We start from the raw sequence: 22,820 nt of genomic DNA on the forward strand, positions 1-22,820 counted from the left end.
TAAAGAATACCTCATCTGTATGGAGAAATTGCATTAGATGGCATTACATTGTACATAGAAAAGAACAGACTGTGTGTTTTCAATAAAAATACATGATTATCGGGCATACTTTAGTAAAGTTTTTGTTTGCCAAATAATTTAACAGTATGCATACTTAATGCATCTATGGTAATTTTGATGCAAATATAATAGACATGATCTCAGTTTCAAAAAAGGAAAATATACACACTTTTTCACTTGTTTCTATTTTTCTATTTGGATGCCATAAACTAGTATTTGTAGAAGACTTACGTGGGTAGAAAAATAATGATTATTTAGAGTGAAGGAAAATGATAAAGTTCAGATCTCCAAGGAACTGACAGCATTCCAGCTCCAACAATCCTTTTATTGTTCTCTTTCTCTGGGAGATTAGAGGCAAGACTGACCTTAATAGAATTTGCTGTGGAAAAAAGGGTTAGCTGCTTTGCATTGATAATCATTTCATTGGTCTAAAGGATCACACCTTTCTTAAAAAAATGGAAATGTATGCAGCGGCTTGTTGGAAAATGAATGAAGATGGTAATTGCATATGGTTTAAAACAGAAGATCCTGGGAAAGACAGAAAGTGTAATGAGCCCAAGCCTTTGTTGCAAAAACCTGTCAGTGATATTTTCCCTGCAGCAAAACTGAGAAATTTAATAAATTGTTCAGAAGTAAGGGGCCTGCAATGCCAAACATGTCAGATCTTAGACTGCAATGAATGATTAAATATTTTTTTTTTGTGCTGCCTAAAATGTCTCGGGACAAATCAAAAACATTCAGTCCTAGTTTAAATTTGGGACCCCAAAGTGTCAAATGAATAAATCTGACAATCTTAATATTTTGTGCTACTGGAAACTGCTGAAAGACTTCATAAATCAAACAGGACTTTCCTTGTAATGCAAACTTGTTAGAATTGTAAAGTAAGTTTGAATGTTTTTACTTTTTTAGATACCACATACAAAACCTCAACATTTGGGAACTCGATGCAATCACCAGGAAGAGCTTCTAGCAAGTGTGATGAAGCTATTATATATGAAGGGCAGTGACATCGCTGAGCAAGGTCATATCTGGGAACTCCCCAGATTTTGTCTGGAAACTTTGGCTAATCAAAAACATGACAGTGTCTCTAATACTCTGAGCATTTGCTCTTGCTAGGACACAGAGTTGTCACTCAGCTACCATCACTAGTGTTTAACAGTTGGACAGGAATTATTATTTCTCAGCATATACTTTTCTTACTCTTATTACATCTGTTTTGCCTCTGTATTGCTTCAAGACAGCAAAAATACACAGTACCCTAACTCTAAGTTGCTGCCTACAACCACTCCTAGCTGATTGATGATCAGCTTCTCTCTTCCAGCCTGTCCTGCTTCACTTGCTGGCTAGCTTACCGAGTTGGTCTTTTGGAGATGAAAATTCATAAAACCACTAGAATTCAAGTTTTTAGGTAACTGTATTGCTTGTTTGATGCTTTCACATGGTAACGATTGTCCATTTGTTGCCCGTATATTGTAACTAGACATGTGCATTCGTTTTTGTCCGAATGCATTTTCGTCCGAATTTCAGGTATTTTCGTTATCGTTTTAACAAAAGATAACGAAAGCACAGAAAACGAAAAACGAAAGATCCGACATAAACAAATGCTTTATTTTCGTTTTCGTTGCGGTCGAATGTGCCTAACCTTAACTCTGTTAGTCCAATATTATTCTACATAAAGAGAAAAGATTCGACATTGAGAGAAAAGATTCGACATTATAGAGACATGAAGAAGAGTCGACATAGAGAGAAAAGATTTGACATAGAGAGAAAAGATTCGACATAGAGAGAAAAGATATGACATAGAGAGACATGAAGATTCGACGAAGCAGCTAAAAACATACGATCGCAGCGGACATTTATGGTGAAATGCTCTGCCCATAGGCTATAGAAGAATTCTAATGTTGGTTGACTAGTAATAATAATTAATAAATATAATTATTAATAGTCACACAACATTAGAATTCTTCTAAAGCTTGTAGGCGGAACATTCGACCGGAAATGTACGATTGCGGCATCATACAGTTTCATTGCTCCGTCGAATCTTTTTTTTTTTTTTAAGATTCTGTCGAATATTCTTTTTTTTTTTTTAAAGATTCTGTCGATTCTTCCTTCAATGACAGATTCGACCTTAATTAATTTTTATTTTCGGACAAATGCATTTTTTTTTTACGAAAATAAATAAATAAAAACAAATTTTGGGAGTAACTAAAAAAAAATATTTTTGAGAACGAAAACGAAATTCCGAAATGAAATATTTCAGTGTGCACATGTCTAATTGTAACAATTGTAGTAACTGTTTTAGCCATGTATTGTCAGGAATTGTGTTTTTTGCTTCCATATTGTAAAGTCATTAAAGTGGAAGTAAACCCTCCTATTGTTTTCAGCCATGGAAGCTGCCATCTTGGCCTCTGTTTAATCTACAACTGCCATGATTCATGAAAATGTGATCAGTTATGACAGCACTGTATTTTATACATTTCACAGCCATCTCCACACAGTATGGCAACTCTTATACTAATACTAAGGTCAGCCGACATGCCAGACAGAGTAGTCACATGTCACTCTCACACACAATTAATTACTACTCGTCCCGTCCCCTTTGGAAAGTTTCCAGGTATGAAACATGATGCATTACGAACTTATGAAACGGTGCACAACAACAGTGAAAACCTTCAAACTGCTTAAATAGCAAACAGCCCCAAACAGCTAAATACATAGATTAAAAAACATACATGGGAACTGTTTTACCTGCCAATGGATTTGTGTATGTGTGCTTCCAGTTCTAAGATTTGCACAGCTCTGCCAGATTGCATACAAATTAAAAGTGTTTAGGTTTGACCACATATTATATGGTTTTGGTAAATCTAAAGGAAAATTATACAAGAAAATTGGATAATGTATGGCCAACCTTACCAGTCCTGTACCTCCCCCAGTCTGTGGGTAGACAGCTTAAGTAAAAACAGCAGTCTCATGAGCCCACCATTTTTCTCTCTCTGTGACTCTGCTTTTTCCTTCTATCAGATAATTTTAGTATACTTACTTTTTCACATATGTCTTCTGGCTGATGAAGTAATATGGAAAGTCCTTCTCCTCCTATCTTCTCATGTAGATATGGGTGGTCCTCAATAGTTGGGAGCATCCATAATGTAATGGTCATGCTAACCCATCTCTCAGGCCCTGTGACACCCTGGGGCTGATTTACTAAAACTGCTGAGTGCAAGGTCAGGTAGTCAATCAGCTTCTACCTTTAGATTGTTCAATTAAGCTTTGACAAAAATAACCTTGAAGCTGATTGGTTTCTTTGCAGAGGTGGACCAGATTTGATACTCTCCAGTTTTAGTAAATCAACCTCGCTGTGGATTGAATGACTTGCATAATTCAATTTGGAGGAATACCAGCACTGGACCACAGAGTAGTGATCGTTCGAGGGGCAGTGCCACAGAGATGAAGAGCATTACAGATAGAGCTGAGTTTTTCATATTTTGAAAAGTGGAGAATGAATTTCAAAGGTAATAAAATGACCCTGGAATGGAAAACCGATCACAAAGGTTTAGACCCTACAAATGTTAAGACATACAACTGGTATGCAGTAAGATTTCTCACAAAGCTACAAAAAGTAAATGCAACATAGAAAGGAGCAGCGCCAAAGAACTTGCGTGCCAAGGAAGGAAAAAAATGTTTTGGTTAGAGTCTTTAAATGTCTCCAGTTTTCAGCATATTTTCAGTCAGTATCATCCATATGCTCAATGGCATTCACCATGAAATTAAGATGGGGAAACTCATATAAGGAGGCGTAAATACAGGAATTTATCTTTACATAATGCAATTGCAAATAGCCATAAATAGTGTATGTGTTTTCCTTCATTGATTTTTACAGTTTATTTTAGAGATTTTGATTCAGGTTTATTACCAATTAGGGGACAACAGTTTAGACACTGGAGCAAGTGCTGTTCATATGTACACTGTGAGGTTGATTTACTAAAAATGGAGAGTGCAAAATCTGGTGCAGTTCTGCATAGAAACCAATCAACTTGCAGTTTTGTTTGTCAAAACTCAATTGAATAAGCTGAAGTTGGAAGCAGATTGGCTATCATGCACAGCTGCACCAGATTTTGCACTTTCCAATTTTAGTAAATCAACCCATGTAATGGTTAGGCTCAACTCTGTGACCATGGTGTAGTAAATAAGAATACAGTAGCATTCTTTGTACTAGATTGTGGGCCTTTCAGTGCAATAGAAAATGAAAATCAGTAAAGTCTAGAAAAAGTCCTTATCTGCATGCTTGTTCCTGGAGCAGGTTTTCAAAGTAATGAGGTGAGAGTGACAACATTTCAGCCAAACATTTATAATTTTTATCATCAATTACAGCCCCTATGATTCTCTCATGATAAGTCCCCTTTAAATTACACGGGGCAAAAAGTGCATTAGACAACACAAATCCCTTCAGTTTCTGTGCAGAGAAGCTCAGAGTAGGAGAGGAAGAAGTAGCACAAGTAGTCAATTAGATCATATGCTTCCAAGAGCATACTGATAGAAGAAAGCAAAGTGATGGAGATATAAGCTCACTGTCTAGCCACAGGCTGGGGATGAGTCCATGACAGCAAGGGCTTAGAGAAAGCGGGTTCAATATTGCTGGCCATCATTCAACCCTGAAGATTGACAACATCTTGTAGCAGGAAAATAAATACTGCCAGGGGCAGCGCTGGATTAAAGAGTATTGCAGTAAAACCTGCCTTTTTTTTATCTTTTAATGGGATATCTTTTTTAAATTTGACTGAAGTTCCACTTTAAGTAATGAATAACATTTCTTTAGGCGAACAGCACTTCCACATGGTGGGCTTTTGCAGGTGTGATCCTCTCAATGAAGAAATTTCTTAACAACATTATTTCAACATTTTACAAAGATGGATGAATTTAACCGAATGCAATCCTCTGTGCTTCTGCCACAGTATTACTGCTGTGGCCATGTTGCCTGCAGGATCTTGGGTTTGATTTCCAGCATGGATGCTATATGCATAGAGTTTTTATTGCTCTCTTGTTCTTCCTGTTTTTACATAGGTTTCCTTTTACAATGCAATAAATGCACTGATAAGTTAATTGACCCTAGTGTTATATAAGTGCTGTAGAGAAGTTAAAGGGGTTGTAAAGGTAAATGTTTTTTCACCCTAATGCATCCTATGCATTAAGGTAAAAAAACATCTGACAGCATCGAACACCCCCCCCCCCCCGAGCCCTTGCTTTACTTACCTCACCCCTCGAAAGTCCCACGCTCGTTTACATCATCCTCTTCGGTTCCCAGCCTGGACGTTGATTGACTAGGTTGGACAGATAGATAGCAGTGCAGGCATTGGCTGGCACTTCTGTCAATCACATCAAATGAGGGGGCGGGGGCCGAGTGATACAGTCGGCGGCTATGCACGCCGCTGTATCACGGGAGCGCACCCACAAGAGCTTTCAACCATGCGAGCGCGCTCGCATGGATGTGGAAAGCTCTTGCGAAGAGGGAGCCATGACAACCACCGAGGGACCCCAGACGTGGATCGGGGCCACTGTGTGTGAGCCACACAGTGGAGGTAAGTATAGCATGTTTGTTATTTTAAAACAAAAATTAACTTTAGTGTCGCTTTAAGGCCCCGTACAGACGAGCAAACATGTACGATGAAACCGGTCCGCCGGACCGTTTTCATCGTACATGTCTGCCCGGAGATTTCTGTATGATGGCTGTACTCACCATCATACAGAAATCCGCGCGTACTCGATACGCGGCGACGAGGCCGTGCCGTCGCCGCGACGATGACGCGGCGACGTGCGTGGCCCTGGCAGTTCAATGCTTCCACACATGCGTCTAAGTCATTCGACGCATGCGAGAGATGGCGGCCGCTCGGACATGTACGGTAGGTCTGTACAGACGACCGAACATGTCAGACGGACAGGATTCCAGCGGGCATGTTTCTAAACATGTTTAGAAATATTTTCCCGCTCGAAAAATGTACGGTGGAATCCTGTCCGCTCGGCTGTACAGACGACCGAACATGTCTGCTTAAACTGGTCCGCGGACCAGTTTCAGCAGACATGTTCGGTCGTCTGTATGGGGCCTAAGTTGTGAGATTTTTGTGGGCTGAACTACTGAAGAATTTGTGAGTGCTATATATACACAAACCAAATACCTAAACATACATCCATAGGGGCATTGGGCCTATGACTTTTTATAAGAAGCACAAACCGTTCTTCAGCTATAAAAATATTGCTTATTTGATCAAAAATTCTACCTGAGTATCCAATATGGAAGTTCCAACAGATGTTTGATTTGCTTATGGTCCAGTGACCAATATGGTAACAGTATTTGGCAAAAGGTTAATCTACAAAACATCTGCATCATTTGATTGCAGAGACATTTGTTCTAAACATTCATATTATAGAGTAAAGTGTATTTCTTAAATAAGGGAACTCATTTTGTTGATGTATAGCTGCTAAGGGCATTTGTTTTGGCAGTACATCATACCAACAGCACTATGGGGGTTACACTCAGTTGTTAGACATTTGCCACATGTACATAATCTTCTTTACTCTGCTGCTTGTAAGAACAGCAGATTCCAGAAAAATGCTGTCATTAGGGAATTAAAAAGTATACCTGAACAGCTTGACAAGTAACAAATTATTGCTTGGTGTGTGATTTAATTGCAAAAGCAATTCTCCATTTAAGTGTTTCTTATACCAAGCCAAAGAAAAAGAAAACACAAGTACATTAAATGAGATACATGGAAAGGAGGCAATTTTCTTGAAAATGGTTGGTGTAAACCATATATTAAATCACCACAGTATTCAATTATTGCTCTAAATGGCCACCTTTAAATTCAAATTTATAGGGGGCATATTTTATCCCTATGTATTTCAGTGTGCGGTGCGTATTTTTCCATTACACGTTGAATGTCTTGTGAATTATTAACAAAGCAAGCAATATTTACCACTGCAGCCAAGCTGCACATTGTTGAGTAAGAGGCCATGTGAATGTATATATCTTCTCTGCTGTACTGAATGGAAAAGCGATGGAAGCTGGTGACAGTGTAAAGGCATGGGAAAATATTTTTTTCACTGTAAACTGCTAAAGTGACAGCACAGCTGCCAAGCAAATTACAATTTTTACAGCCCTTATTCAGACTGGCAAAAGCCCAGCTTTTTGGGATCACAAAATGTTTCCCCTTACTTTAATCATGGTGCACAAAATATCTGTTTTATCTAGTTTGTGACATAATTTGCACAAACCTGAGTCAATTTACTAAAAGAGGAGAGTTTACTGTACATGTTTACTTTCAAATATTTTTTTCACTTTGTTTCTCAAATTTTCTTTGAAAGGGTACAGACTCTGGAAGTCAGGTTAAGCTGAATTTGCAGCTCTGTCAGCCACAGGGTAGATAAAAGATTATGTGGGGATGTGATTAGAGCTTACAGGGAATGTTAGTTCCACTGTGTTTTTTTTTTATACAACCATGGATATGCTTGGACTTCCTGTTTCCCAACCAATTGGCAGTCTTGTATAATAAGGCAGTACAAAGTGTAGTGGCTGTTTGCAAAGCATGGTAACACATAGAAAAAAAATCTCCTTTCTTAGTAGTCAGATTAACTAATTAAAGTGATCGTAAAGGCACAAGGTTTTTTACCTTCTTGCATATGAAGGTAAAAAATCTTCTGAGTGCAATAGCCCCCAAAATACTTACCTGAGCCCACTCTCGATACAGCAATGTCCATGAGAGCCCTGCTTCTCTAGGGACTCTCACACCTAATTGGCTCCCACTGCTGTCAATCACAGCCAGTGAGCCAATCAGGAGACACATGGGGTGTGTCTGAGCCACGGCTCTGTGAGTGAATGGAGCTGTGTCTCTGCTCAGGTGCCGCCATAGCATGCTGCTTGCTGTGGGGGCACTCGGCAGGAAGGAGGTGCCTCGAGTGCCAGCAGAGGCCTGCTCTGTTCAAAACCACTGCACAGAGCAGGTAAGTAGGACATGTTTGTTATTTTAGAAAAAAAACAAGTATCGCTTTAAGAGCCATGTCACATCGAGGCAGTTTTCAGGCATTTTAGCAATAGAAATAGCACATGTAAGGTGCCTGAAAACTGCCTCCCATGCCACCGGAGTGTGAAAGCCTGAGTGCTTTCACACTGGGGCGGTGCACTTGCAGTCCTGCAAGCAACATCTTTGGGGTGGTTTGGGAGCGCTGTATACACCGCTCCCAAAACGCCCCCCCCCCATTGAAATGAATAGGCAGCACTACTGAAGCACCTGAAAAGCGATTCGGAAGCGCCGCAACATGGGCGTTTTTAACCCTTTAACAAGCGGCACTTTACCGCTAACGCACGGGCGGCCCCAGTGTGAAAGGGGTCTAAGGATTGTTGATAATACTTTTCATATATGTTATGTACTTCCATTGCCAAAAAAACATACACATTGGAAAGATTCTGCCTGACAGTGTATGTTAGGATTGTACCTGTAATTAAAGTTCAGAAACTACTATACTTTAGTTTCTAGGTAATGTTTATTTTTCTATTTTCATTCTTTGCTATCTTTTTCCTGGTAACTAAGAAGTAAACATTAGTAAAAAGTGTGATGCGAAGGATGGCCCCATTCTAAGCCAAAAATTGTGATTGTTCTGAAGTGGGAGCAACTGGGAGCCCAAATTGCTCATCACGTGTTTAGATCCTTATAAAAATATGCAAAAAAAAAGCACAGAATATTATTTTCAAACTCAATATTTTTTTAAATTTAAGGATAAGTTTACCTTTATTCAGGGTATAACATGTAACATTGTATAGATGCACCAGCCTCCACAAAACCCCTCCTCCCCTGATCCCCCATTTTGACAGATAGGGGGGACCCCCCCTCACTGCCACAATTTAAAAAATAAACTTCACAGTTCTGTGATTGTGAAAACGTGCAGTTCCCAATGAACTGCCAGGGCGCTATTGACTTCCTGTCAGTGTGTAACTGCCTGCTAATACGAGGTCTGCCGATCACGAGTGCAATACTTTGCAGTCTCCTAGTAAATACAATAGTACATGTTTTACTTTTAAAGATGTGCAATTATTATTATTATTATTATTATTTTTTTACAAAGATGAACTTATTTTTTAAACAAATATGATTCTTTTCAAATACACATCTTTGCATTTTTTGTAGTTCATGTAATTTCAAAACATAAAAGATCATGGCAGTGCACTAGTTCCGTCTACTAGGGTAGACTGAACTAGCTCCACGTTACTGCTCTTTGTGGGTGTATTTGTGATCACATACCTTATCTCGCCTGTTTATATCATCATACACACGACCGTTTTCCTTGACAGAATCCATCAAGAAACTTGGTGGCAGAGCTTTTTTGCAAAGGAAAATGGTCGTGTGTATGTTTTTCATCGAGAAAACTGTTGTGGAACTCGACGAGAAAAAAAGGGAACAAGTTCTCTTTTTCCTCGTCGGGAGTCTCAATTTCCTTGTCGTTTTCCTCGTCGGGCTGGTTTACGACGAGAAACACGTTCGTGTGTATGCTTAGAAACCCGCGCATGCTCAGAATAAATTATGAGACGGGAGCGCACCTTCGGTAAAAGTAGCGTTCGTAATGGAGATAGCACATTCGTCACGCTGCAAAAATTATTGCATCGTTTAAATGCTGCGCATTTAAATCATCTTTAGAATGGCCAAAAAATGGACAATAATGATCTTTTTTTGCTGCTGATATTCACACAGAGTTCTGACTAACTTTTTGTAACATTTTTCATGCTGATCTCATGAATATTTTTGAATAATTTATATAGCCCGAAAAATATATATTTTTTCAAATACAGATCTTCATTTTTAATTATTATTTAATTTCTAGTCATCTCCATGATTTATTTTTTCATTTTGTTGTGTCAAGTTACCACTATTGTAACATTATTGTTTGGTCCTATCTGATCTGTCCCTTTATAATTAGACCTTTTGTAGTTTTTTAAAGTTAACCTGCCTACTCACAAGCTAAATGTTTGGGTTGATTAAAAACACATAGGCAAGTATGAACTGTAAAACAAAATGACCATTTATTCTGGTAAAGAATATAAATAAAATAAATAGAAGGCAACACTGAATAACCTGCTGCCATTTGTGCAACTCTGTGTGGACACTAAATTTGGGACATTGAGAGCCACATACAGGAGGGAGCCCAATCTGGTCCTGGACTCCCAGAGGTCAGGAACAGCAGCAGGTCAGATATATGTCCCAAGTATGTGGTACTACAGCAGGCTGCCTTCTGTCAGACCACCTTAAAGCAAGGCCATCACTTCCTGGTCTTCCTGGTAGACACCCCTGCAGCCTTCCTTGCTGCCTTCTCTGCAGCCTGCTCTGCAGTCTTCTCTGCAGCCTTCTCTGCAGCCTTCTGCAAACAACATGGCGGAATTAGATGAGCAGGTGTCTGATATTAGGCCAAGTTCATCAGAAAACGACGACATGGCGGAATTAGATGAACAGGTGTCTGATATTAGGCCAAGTTTATCAGAAAACGACGACATGGCGGAATTAGATGAGCAGTTGTCTGATATTAGGCCAAGTTCATCAGAAAACAACGACATGGCGGAATTAGATGAGCAGGTGTCTGAAATGAGGCCTAGATCATCCAGAAAAGACGACGTGGCGCTATCAGATGAGCAGGTGTCTAATATTAGGCCTAGATCATCCAGAAACTATGACGTGGCGGAGTCCATGTCCTATGCGGAAATGGCAGAAATGGTGGACATCTTACAAAAGTCTTACAAAAGATTACGATGACAAGCATGGGCCCTATACCCACCCTAATTTAAGGAAGGGCAAAATTATGGATAAAGTGCAAAGATTTCTGGATCGTCATTTTGCGGTGAAATGATCGAAGGAGCAGCTCAGAAAGAGGTGGTCAGACCTCAAACTCAGGGAGCCGGAACAGTTAAGGAGCATTAAGAGAATGCTTGAAAAAAGTAAGCACTTCTCCTGTGTCCCTATTATTATTGTTTTTCAGAACTTGCATGTTGCTCCATGTTGTTGCTTTTGCATTTATAGGACCTTAGAAAATAACGGTCGTTTCAGACACATCCGTTTGTCCACTACATACAATGTTTTCTGAAGATACAGAGTTAAATACATTTTTATAGGCTTGATTATATTCCAGAAATATGTTTAAATAGGTGTCTAGCTGATGTGTTTGTAACTCGAATTAAAATCAAAAATACATCAGTCTAAAGGAGAGGACACTCAGCAGCTGTTTACACATCTGCACTCAAGAGCACTAGTGTGTGCCACCAGAATAACCTTTTTAGGGTGACCTCGACAGGTGCTCCTGTGCATTTTTGGGGTGTCTACATGTGTGAAACTTGTCCCAAAAAGGTAAGTATTCAAGAATAGTGTTTGCCAAAAAACATGTCTTCTGCTTGTAACTGCCCAAACAGACACTTGTACCCCACTTCCAAGCAATGTTTAATATTCCTATTTTTGCCCTCAAATATGTGTGTGCTAAGTGTATTTTTTGTTTCATTCTCATAGGGGACAGAAGACTGGGAGGATACCACTCCTCCGAGCCAAGAAAACACAGACCTCGCCAGGAGCCCTCACCTTACCGCCCACCTCGCAAGGAGCCCTCACCTCACTGCCCTTCGCAAGGAACCAACACCTCAGCGCCCACCTCGCAAGGAGCCCTCACCTCACCGCCCACCTCGCAAGGAACCAACACCTCAGCGCCCACCTCGCAAGGAGCCCTCACCTCACCGCCCACCTCGCAAGGAACCAACAGGAGCCCTCACTTCACCACCCACCTCGCAAGGAACCAACACCTCAGCGCCCACCCAGACCTCAGGATGTGGATGAAGGAGAAGTGGTTGAAATTACTACAACAGGTCAGTATCTGTCACCACAGCTTTACGTAATACGAGATGTAGGCCTGGAGATTTCCTAATACCCTTTATTTTATTTATTTTTTTAGGGGATGATTATGTGGCAGAAGAAAGGCCTCGATCCTCCCATTCCAAGACCCAAAATATACTCCTCCAAATAAAGGCGTGCAGTAGGGAGATGTATGTCATCAAACAAAAAATGGCCTTTATTGAGAAAACCTTTAAGGACATAATTGATGACTTGGGGGAAAACTAAGAAAACCCCATTTTGTTTGTTCCCAGTTTTACCCTAAAGTTTTGCACTTTTTCTAACAAGCCAAAATTTGAAGATGCACACAGTGGGTCAACATGTGCTATCTGCCATGTCGGGATATCTATGTCCGTGTTTTGTGGGTGCAACCCCTTCCTCACTACTCAAGTAGGTGAAAGAAAGAAGGGGTTGCACCCACAAAACACGTCCATTGATCACTCAAGATGGCAGATAGCACATGTTGACAATAGGGATCAGGAGGGAAATAACCATTTTTAACCCTAAAAAGACTGTGTGCATCTTCATGCGCCATAGACATCTGTGCCCGTTTTTGGGAAAATATCTCCTTAACCGTGTAGGTTAAGGAGATATTTCTTGCACCTACAGGTAAGCCTTAATCTAGACTTAGCTGTAGGTCTAAGTGATCTGTAAGGCCCTCTACACACGATCAGTCCAAACTGATGAAAACGGACTGAAGTCCAGTTTCATCAGTCCAAACCTACCGTGTGTATGGCCCATAAGACTTTTGTCCTCCAGACCAAAGTTTTAAAACTTGCTTTAAAATCGGACTGATGGACTGATGACCGATCGGTCAAAACCGATGGTTAGTACGCAAAAGCATCGGCTCAAAACCCGCGCATGCTCAGAATCAAGTCGACGCATGCTTGGAAGCATTGAACTTCGCTTTTTTTAGCACGTCGCTGTGTTTTACGTCACCGCGTTGGACTTGGTTGGATTTTGAACTGATGGTGTGTAGGCACATCAGACCATCAGACCATCAGACTTCAGCCTTCAGTCCGTTTTCATCAGTTTGGACTGATCATGTGTACAAGGCCTGAGGGTTTACAACCACTTTAATGTATGTATGAAGTGTAGTTATATTAAATTATTTTATTTTGCACAGTCAATGTGTTATACTTACTGTTTGCATACTTGCACATTTTATAATATATACACACAATATGGATTAGCGCTGCACTTAATATTCCTGTTGATGACCAAGAGACATCTCACCACAAGTGCAATTCTGGGTCAACCCTCTGAATGGCAAGAGGTCACATCCCAGGCACAAAGTTCCCCACTCAAGCCAACGTCAACTGGATCTGAGGCCTTCTCCCTCTTCTGAACTTTGCCACTCTTATGCACTGTCCCTCTGCAGCTAAGTTCACAGCATTGCACATTGCTCTAAACAGCACAGCATAGTCTTTCGTGCAGCAGCCAATTTTCTGTATCTCTCTCTGCTTGCACAGCAGCAGCGCTCAGCAGTACAACAGCTCACTCTCCATTTTGTTTTAGCTCTGCGCAGCCAAATCTGCCTTCCGCGCATCAAGCAGATCTCATAGCTCTCTTCTCAGTGCTTGCTATCATTCCCTATCACGATCCTGTGGGCAGGGTTGAAATCCAAGACTGCAGATGCAGCCAGAGTTCAGAGTTTATATATATATATATATATATATATATATATATGTATATATATATGTATATATATATAAATACATACAAAACAGGTGTGGTGAACAGCACATTGTATATAGATGACGTGCAAAGCAATCAGACCATCCCACTGGTCATATATAGCAAATATCCAAACAGGGATTGTTGCACATAAAATGTATTGAAAGACCATAATAATATACAAAAGATTACATGTCATTTATTGTTGATGTAAGAGCATACACACCCAAATAAACGTCCCCTTATCTTTGATACTACACCATTGGAGGTCTTTTTTCTGTCTTCTCTCCCCCCTGGTCCCCTATTGGAGCCTGATTAGGGATTGATCATGGAGTTGTTTGGAGTAAGCTGTGGCATTACATATGAAGTCTGCAGGAAGTCTGAAAGAGTATAACGTGGGAATACCGTTTTGTTTATGGAGGTAAAGCTTGTTATGGATTTCCTTGTTGCTGTATTTATACATATATGAGGTGAGAGTTCTGAGAGACCAGACACGCTGGGGATCAGGCCACTTATCCATTCATTTATCTGTGCACAAAGATTGATGGACATTTATTAATATTATCTATCAATATACTTTTTTTCCTTTTTCTGTTCTCCTCTTTGGCAGTACACCTGCCTTTTACACATATGGACTATTTTGTGTTTTTCATTACCACACATCACTGCTATTGTTAGATTCAATTTATTGCACTATTATTGATGCGTGTACAGTTTTTGCGCGAGAACCTTCATTTATTTATTTATTACATGTTATGTTCCAAAACAAAACAGTTCCGGGCATAGTCCATAACGCCCTTCTTCAGGCTGGAACAGAGCAATAGTGACATGCATTACACGAGTATATACAGCTCTCACAAATAAATCATAGTAGCAACCAATTAGTTAAAGGGGTTGTAAAGGATTTTTTTCCCCCTAAATAGCTTCCTTTACCTTTGTGCAGTCCTCCTTCACTTACCTCATCCTTCGATTTTGCTTTTAAATGTCCTTATTTCTTCTGAAAAAATCCTCACTTCCTGTTCTTCTGTCTGTAACTACACACAGTAATGCAAGGCTTTCTCCATGGTGTGGAGAGAGCCTCTTGAGGGGGGAGGGGGCAAACAGGAGTGTCAGGACATCCACTAACACACAGCTCCTTTCTCTATCTGCAAAGTAGAGAGCGTCTTAACCTTCCTGCTCGCCCCCTACCCCCTCAGGAGGCTTTCTACATATCAGGGAGAAAGCCTTGCATTACTGCGTGTAGTTACAGACAGAAGAACAGGAAGTGAGGATTTCTCAGAAGAAATAAGGACATTTAAAAGCAAAATCGAAGGATGAGGTAAGTGAAGGAGGACTGCACTATGGTAAAGGAAGCTATTTAGGGGAAAAAAAATTCCTTTACAACCCCTTTAATTATTGCACATCAGAAATACACAATATAAAGGATTTTTTTGAGTTGTTCCAGAAAGATAGCAAACAGAAATCAATGGAGAAAATTCATGGACAGCCGCACACCAAAATCATCCATAAGAAATAAAACATAAGAAAGATAGCAAACACATAACATTCATATCTCATTCCAAAGGAGGAAATAATATCTCATAAGAGAACCAAAATTAGAACAAAGTATCAAACAAACGAAAATTATTAATACATACACTCAATATTCTTTTAACCCCTTTTATTCATGTTCTTTTTTATATCGGTTATCATAAGTCACTCTAGGGCTCACCATACATTATACAATTTTCATGCACATTTTTCCATTAGATTTACCAATACCATATTATATGAGGTCAAACCTAAATACTTTCAATTTGTATGTAATCAGGCAGGCCCTTGCACTATACAGTTAAAAGCAAATATGAATTGAATAAGAAAATTGTATAATGATGGCAAGCTTAAGGTTATCAAAAAAATCGCTTATTTCACTACTAACACAATCAAATCCATTTTTTATTTGCAAAATCAAAATCAGTTCACGATACCCCCCCCCCCCCCCCCTCGTCTGTTCTTTTTTACACCATCTATGACCATGAATTTTAATTAACAGTATTAATTGTGATACTGTATGTCTCTTCTCAACCAAGTGTCTTGCTAAAGGTAGCTGTGTCATTTTGTCTCTAATTGAATACTTGTGGAGGGCTATACGATATTTTGCTTTCTGAATAGTCTCACCCACATAAAATTAACCACAAGGACATTTAATGATATAAAAACCAATGAAGATTGACATGTAAAACAATCCTTAAAGGATCACTAAAGGATTTATTTTTTATCTAAATAGCTTCCTTTACCTTACTGCAGTACTGTCCTCATTGTTTGTTTTTGCTTTGAAGTTGCTGTAATTCTGCTGTGATCTCAACACTTCCTGCTTGTCTGGCTCCTTATGAAAAATCTCATGGCAGCTTTTCACTGTGGTCCAAGCTGTGTGGCTAAAACTCCTCAGAACCAATCAGATTCATTTTAAAAACAAAACACTGCCCTGGATGTGTTTGTTTTTGTTCTGTGGGTCTCTTTACTTCACAGAAACATGAAACCAGTTTAAAAGCGAAAGTGAAACTGTAGGCACATTATATGATTGAATTTAATCTATTTTTAATCATTTTTAAAAGGAATCAGTTAACTTTTATGTCTCTATACCCTGTAAACAGTAATTTCAGCAAAAAAACATTTTTCCTTTAGTGACCCTTTAATCTTGATATTGGTTCCTCTATGTGGGTGAGAACATTTTGGACCTTTAATCATACAGCTGTTATGGATACAGTTTAAATATGGATAAGAGCCAGTATTGTGTGGTCCTAAAAAGGTAACAGCAGGCTTATTGGGATTAAATTGATCAGATCTGACTAGCCAATCCTGTTCTGCCTCTCCTATAAGATAGCAAGAGAGGGGCATAACGTGTAATCTTATGTATATTATAATGGACTTTCAATACATTTTACATGCAGCAATCCCTATATACAGTGGCGGACCGTCCATTAGGGGTGCATGGGCGCCACCCCCCTATCTTCGCCTTCGGTTTCCTAATCTACATGCAGGGCGCCGGCGCATGAATTCCAATGGGATGGGTTTTTTTTTTTTTAGGTACGTGGTTAGATCCAGAGGCTCTAATTTTATTCAAAAAAGGGTGGGCTTGCGGCGCAGAGCACCCAGTTGTGTGAAAATAGCGAATTAATATTCGCTATTCTCACACTGATCCTCCTCCCAGCCAATCAGGAAGCAGGTCCTGAGACCCATCACCCAATTGGCTGAAAGGACAGGCAATCCAATTGGACCCCTAGGAGGAAGCCGCAGTGATGCAGAGGAGGAGGAGACTCACACCTGCCGCCCGTAGGAGTGCTGCCCTCCCGGTACCTAGATGTAGTAAGTGCAGGGCTCGATGATCGACCACTAAACCCCCAGGGGGGGTATGAGTGACCCGATCAAGCGAGCCCGGGGGGGGGGGTTATTTGCTGCCCCCCTTAAAAAAAAACAACACCAGCCACTACTGTATCGTATATTATATACTATAAATACTATGTACAGTATATCTCACAGTTCCCATACAAAAACATTGCCAAATTGACAAAATATTTGAAGATTTCTAAGTTCCTCTTGGTGTGGCTTTTTCCCTCATTTTGTTTCCCTAGTAGCCAAATGTATAACACCTTTTCAACTGTAGATTTATGAGATTAGGATATTTTGTTAAAATACATTTGGGATCCCCATATTAAAACTTGTTCTTGCCCATGTGTAAAAATCACCTAGGCTGTTCTGTGGCTAAACAAGGAGCATTTATAACTTATTCCTGCTTGGTAACTGACTAACTGTATGTGTCTTTAGGGAAGGCATCAAACCATACAATATGTTGGTTTTCTGACAGGACTTCTGCAATGCCTGGAACGTCTCTTAGCGCTGTAAGAATGTCCCGCTGGGGGCTGTTAAACATTTCGCTACCACCAGGTCCTGGAATTTTGTTCTTTAGTATCACAATGTAAATTCATATACCAAGATGTGACAAGTAACATACGTAACTGGTGTATATCCAGTGCAACTGGTACCAATTACTTATGTTATGTTTTCCTCTGCCTTATGTAACATCTATCCATTATCCTTTGTATAATGTCTACTTGTATTTTTGCTTCAGTTTTGATGGCTGTCACCACTATCCTAAATATATATATATATAATTTGCAACATAAATGTAGTTCTGTTGAATATTGAAAACTTAGTCCTCCCGAAATGGACAGTATTTGCAGTAGTACCGGTAATTACTTTAGAATGCATGTGTATACTAATAATGTGCTGTTGCTATTACAATATGTGGAATATAAGCAAATTCACAGACACATTATTTAGACCATAAGAACTCCACTCAAGAAATCTGACAAACATGAAAATGTTCATATTATTTGGGATTCTTAACCTTGGTACATAGTCTGTGGCCCTTGGGCTCAGAAGCAAGGGCTCCACCTGTTGAATGATTTCTCTGACCTGATCACCTTGTGAATTGGAACAGTATAAGATAAAGTATTCATGAACCTTAACTTTCCATGTGACTTTGGTCATGTGACCTTGGGAAGACCTAGGGAAGACCTAAGAAAGCTTCTCTTCTGCATTGGTATCTGAACACTGTAAGAATTGAGGATTGGTGCTACACTACCGACACTGAAAGAAATGGTGCACTGTACCTGAACTGCCAGAATTCATGAAAGTGAAGTTAAGATATGCATTATACTTAGCGCTACTAACTAAATGGGTTGGCTTATTTTTTTTTTACACTTCTTTTTACTCTGCTTTTTATTCCCTTACTTTTTACTATATTTTTGCCTGATTTTTTTTATAAAGGACTTTGTTACAGAACATATCAAATGGGTAGACATCAATTTTCACATGGGCTGCAAGTAGCACAATCGTAAGCATACTGATTTGTAAAGGGGATATAATGGCAGTGGTCTCTCTAGCAGTCTCAAGTAATAAGGTTCCTAATCTCTGACTGTCTTCTGTACTATGCATGCAACAACATTTTATATGGAGAGGGACTATATATATGTAAATACATTACTCTTCATCTTTATTCTCTGCTGCTCTGGTTTATATCATGCAACTATTAAAGGAAACATCAGCCTCTGCGTTTATTTTCTACAAATGGAGCCCCTAGACCATCCTTGGTGGATGTCGTCCAGCCTGGATTTGGGCTTTAAGTCACCAGTATCTAAATAGATATATAGATAGACAGCTTACAAAAATAGTAATAGTTCAATAGTAGAAAACAAAGATTGTGCTGCATTGTTCTACCCTGGCAAGATACGCCTGTATTTATTCATTATAAAACTAATTTATTACAGCATCAGGGGGAAAATACTGACAAATGTAAATGAGGGTTTCAGGCTTAAAATACTAATTATCAGAGTATCTGGAGTGTGGTAAATATGTGTGGAACGTGAGAAGTTGGGGGTTAGCAAAAAAGATTCTCCACAGAGAGCAAGGGGCTTCCAATAAACTGAATAATATGCCCTCCCTAAGCAGTTGTAACATCTGTCATATTATCATCACACCAAATGATAAAAAAAAAAGAGTTTTAATTTACATTGTGTTGTAAACAAAAGCAAAATGGACCCAATTCAGTTTAGATAGGGACAATAAATGTATATAACAAATTCAAATATGGAGAGCAAATGTCCAAAAAACACGCCAGTAAAATCATTTACCAGACTAAACAGATTGAACAGAGAACCAATAGTTCTCCCTTTTTGCTTGCTTATGAAATCAAGAACAGTTATGCACTGTAGTTTTTTTTATTTGCACTAACATCCAAATTTTCAGGACAAGCGTTTGGAGTGTACCCTCTTCTTCAAGGTCTAAGCAGTAGTAATACACAATCTTTTTTAGCAAAATGTTATTGTACTGTTTGGACAGGGAAAGAAGGGGGTGCAACCCCAAAAGCTTGTCCTAAAAGTCCTGGATGTTAGTGCAAATAAAAAAGTATCACGGACAGTACTCAGTTGTTCCTGCTACAAGTGCATAATGCCACAGTCAGAAGACTATACTACTCTAGGGTTGATTTACTAAAGGCAAACAGGCTGTGTACGTTGCAAAGAGCAGTTGCATTCAGAGAATGCAGTTGCTCCAGGGCTTAGTAAATGAAGTAAAGCTTCACTTTGCAAAGAATGCCCAATCACATGCAAGGAAAATTAAAAAAAAAATACATTTTTGCTTGCACATGACGGAGGCCTCGTACACACGACCATTTTCCTCGACAGAATCCATCAAGAAACTTGGTGGCAGAGCTTTTTTGCCGAGGAAAACGGTTGTGTGTATGTTTTTCGTCGAGAAAACTGTCGTGGAACTCAACGAGAAAAAAAGAGAACAAGTTCTCTTCTTCCTCGTTGGAAGTCTCAATTTCCTCGTCGTGTTTCTCGTCGGGCTTGTTTACGACGAGAAACACGTTCGTGTGTATGCTTAGAAACCCGCGCATGCTCAGAACAAAGTATGAGACGGGAGCGCACCTCGTAATGGAGATAGCACATTCGTCACTCTGTAACAGACTTAAAAGCACAAATCGTGTCTTACCAAACTTTTACTTAATACGCAGTAACATGAGATTAGCAAAAGCAGCCCCAAGGGTTGTGCCAGTGGAATCAAACTTCCCCTTTATTGTGCTGTCGTATGTGTTGTACGTCACTCACCGGGTTTGAGAACAACAGGATTTTGTCTTGACAGTGTGTACGCAAAGAAAGCTTGACAAGATTCTCGACAAGCCTGACAAGGTTACTCGTCGAGGAAAACTATTTTACGACGAGTTTCTCGGTCATGTGTACGAGACCTGAATGAGGGAAGTCTGCAGAGCTTCTGCTCATTTACTCAGCTCTGGAGTGATTGCTTTTGCAGAGTACAACTGCACTTTGCAAAGAGCACAGTCTATTTACCTTTAATAAACCAACCCCTCTGTGTCACGTACCTGGTGGAGATTGAGCTGGAGAAGGAGCTTCACTTGCACCTCTTGCCCAACACCCTTGATACTGATGACAGGAGGTGTAAAGACTCAGAGTGGCATGGGGGCAGCGCCGGCTGGTGTTTGCAGGAAGCAGATGACCATAGATCACCAGGCACGAACCAGGAAGTGGAAAATGGTGACACAGACTAGAACATAACAAGGACACAAGCCAGAAAGTCATCAATAGCCAGGCAGCGAGGAGCAGGAACATTAGGCAGAGACAGAATTAGCATACAAGTTGAAATTGATACACAGTCAGGCAGCAGGGTCAGAACACAAGTCAAGGTTACAGCATGCAGGCAGGCAGAAATCCAAAGACAGTTCATTGGCAAACCCTACAGTCCTACAAGGGTGTGCAGGTAAGGAAAGTCAAGGCTCCAATTAAGCATGAACTAGCTGAAGACCACTCAGCAATCCATTCATCTCATACCCAGCATAAATAGACTGTTTGGTGCCAGTGCTTGTACAGGATGTGCACTAGCACATATGGTTTCTGCACACACTAATACCTTTGTGCGAGTGTGCTAATGCCCATTGTGCAATGAGCCTTTAGTCATTATTAAGATTTTATAAATTGGTTTAAGCATGTCTAGCATCAGGGAAGCTAAATGCATGCATTTTATATCACTTTTTTGATTGCCTTGGATACATACAGGCCCCATCTATTTAAAGATCCTCCAAACCTACCTTTTACCTCCATACTCCCATATTGATTACCCTATTCCCAACCTTCACCTATTCCCCATACTCTACTCCAATATCTCATTACCCTGCAAATACAATCTTAAATCTATGTAGGGACCAATTATGCCCCTAGCCAAGCGGACGCATTCTAGTCCAATTACATCCCCCCCACCCTATAATTTCACAGAATGCTAACGGCTTTCATATAGCCCCTTTTTGACACCCTTTCAATTTAGCTGTATGTGGTATTAAAATATACGTTTTTGTCAGGGGCCATATTTACCAACTGGACCTTCACCATTCAGATTAAGGTTTTGGTCAATACATTACCTTTTACACAGTGCTTGTAATGATGCTGTTTGACCATCTTGATTGTTAACATGTGTAATACTAAATCAGACACTTCACTTTTTAATTGCCTTAAATTGAAATGTCAACCTCTAGTAAGGACAAAAAATATGCATAAAGAATCTAAAAAAAAAAATGCATGCACAATATGTATGAAAAAAAGCATAGCTACATGTCCTGTAAAACTGCATGTAAATTGGCATAATGGTAACTAGAAGGAGCTTATGATATCAAATACGAGTTTATTTCCTTTGTATTTATTAATGCAGTGATTGGTAGATCCACACTTCTCAAAGGTTTTCCTTTATTTACTGTACCCGTTCAATGTCATTATTTCCCAATCCAATGGTTTAACATATAGCTAATCTAAATGATCTGTGTATTTATCAGCTTTAGAGTAAACTGAAATCAGCTTGACAAAGCTGCTATGCCCAACAATGCATGTAACAGAAAAAGGGTTACATCTCGGGAACGTTATTTTTTAAGTTTGAGTTTTGTAGTGTAAAATAAAAATAGATGCTAGTTAACATGACAGTGTTACCTGCTATTCCTGAACTTACACTTTCCGTTCCATCTTTAAATTCTTCCACATCTGTATTGAGTACTTGCTCCGATGTTCACTTTACACAGCTATGTTTGTTCTTATAGCAGACCCTTTCTTAACTAAAAAATGCTGGACACAAAAATCAACACTCTAACTCATTTCAGTCTCATGTAGGCAAAGAAATTAGAGGTATAAACTTTAATCTAATGCCACGTACACACAATCGTTTTTCGGGTTGTAAAAAATGACGTTTTTTGTCATTAAAAACAATCGTGTGTGGGCTCCAGAGCATTTTTCTCGATGTAAAAAATGGCCATTAAAAATTTAGAACATGATTACATTTTCCACTAAGTTTTTAATGTTGTCGTTTTTGACGTCGTAAAAAATGGTTGTGTGTGGGCTTTAACATTGTGAAAGAAACACGCATGCTCAGAAGCAAGTTATGAGACGGGAGCGCTCGTTCTGGTAAAACTAGCGTTTGTAATGGAGTAAGCACATTTATCATGCTGTAACAGACTGATAAGCGTGAATCGTCTTTTACTAACACAAAATCAGCAAAAGCAGCCCCAAGGGTGGTGCCATCCGAATGGAACTTCCCCTTTATAGTGCCGTCGTATGTGTTGTACGTCACCGCGCTTTGCTAGAG

Source organism: Rana temporaria, chromosome 1 (genome assembly GCF_905171775.1).
Source record: "Rana temporaria chromosome 1, aRanTem1.1, whole genome shotgun sequence".
Classification (NCBI taxonomy): domain Eukaryota; kingdom Metazoa; phylum Chordata; class Amphibia; order Anura; family Ranidae; genus Rana; species Rana temporaria.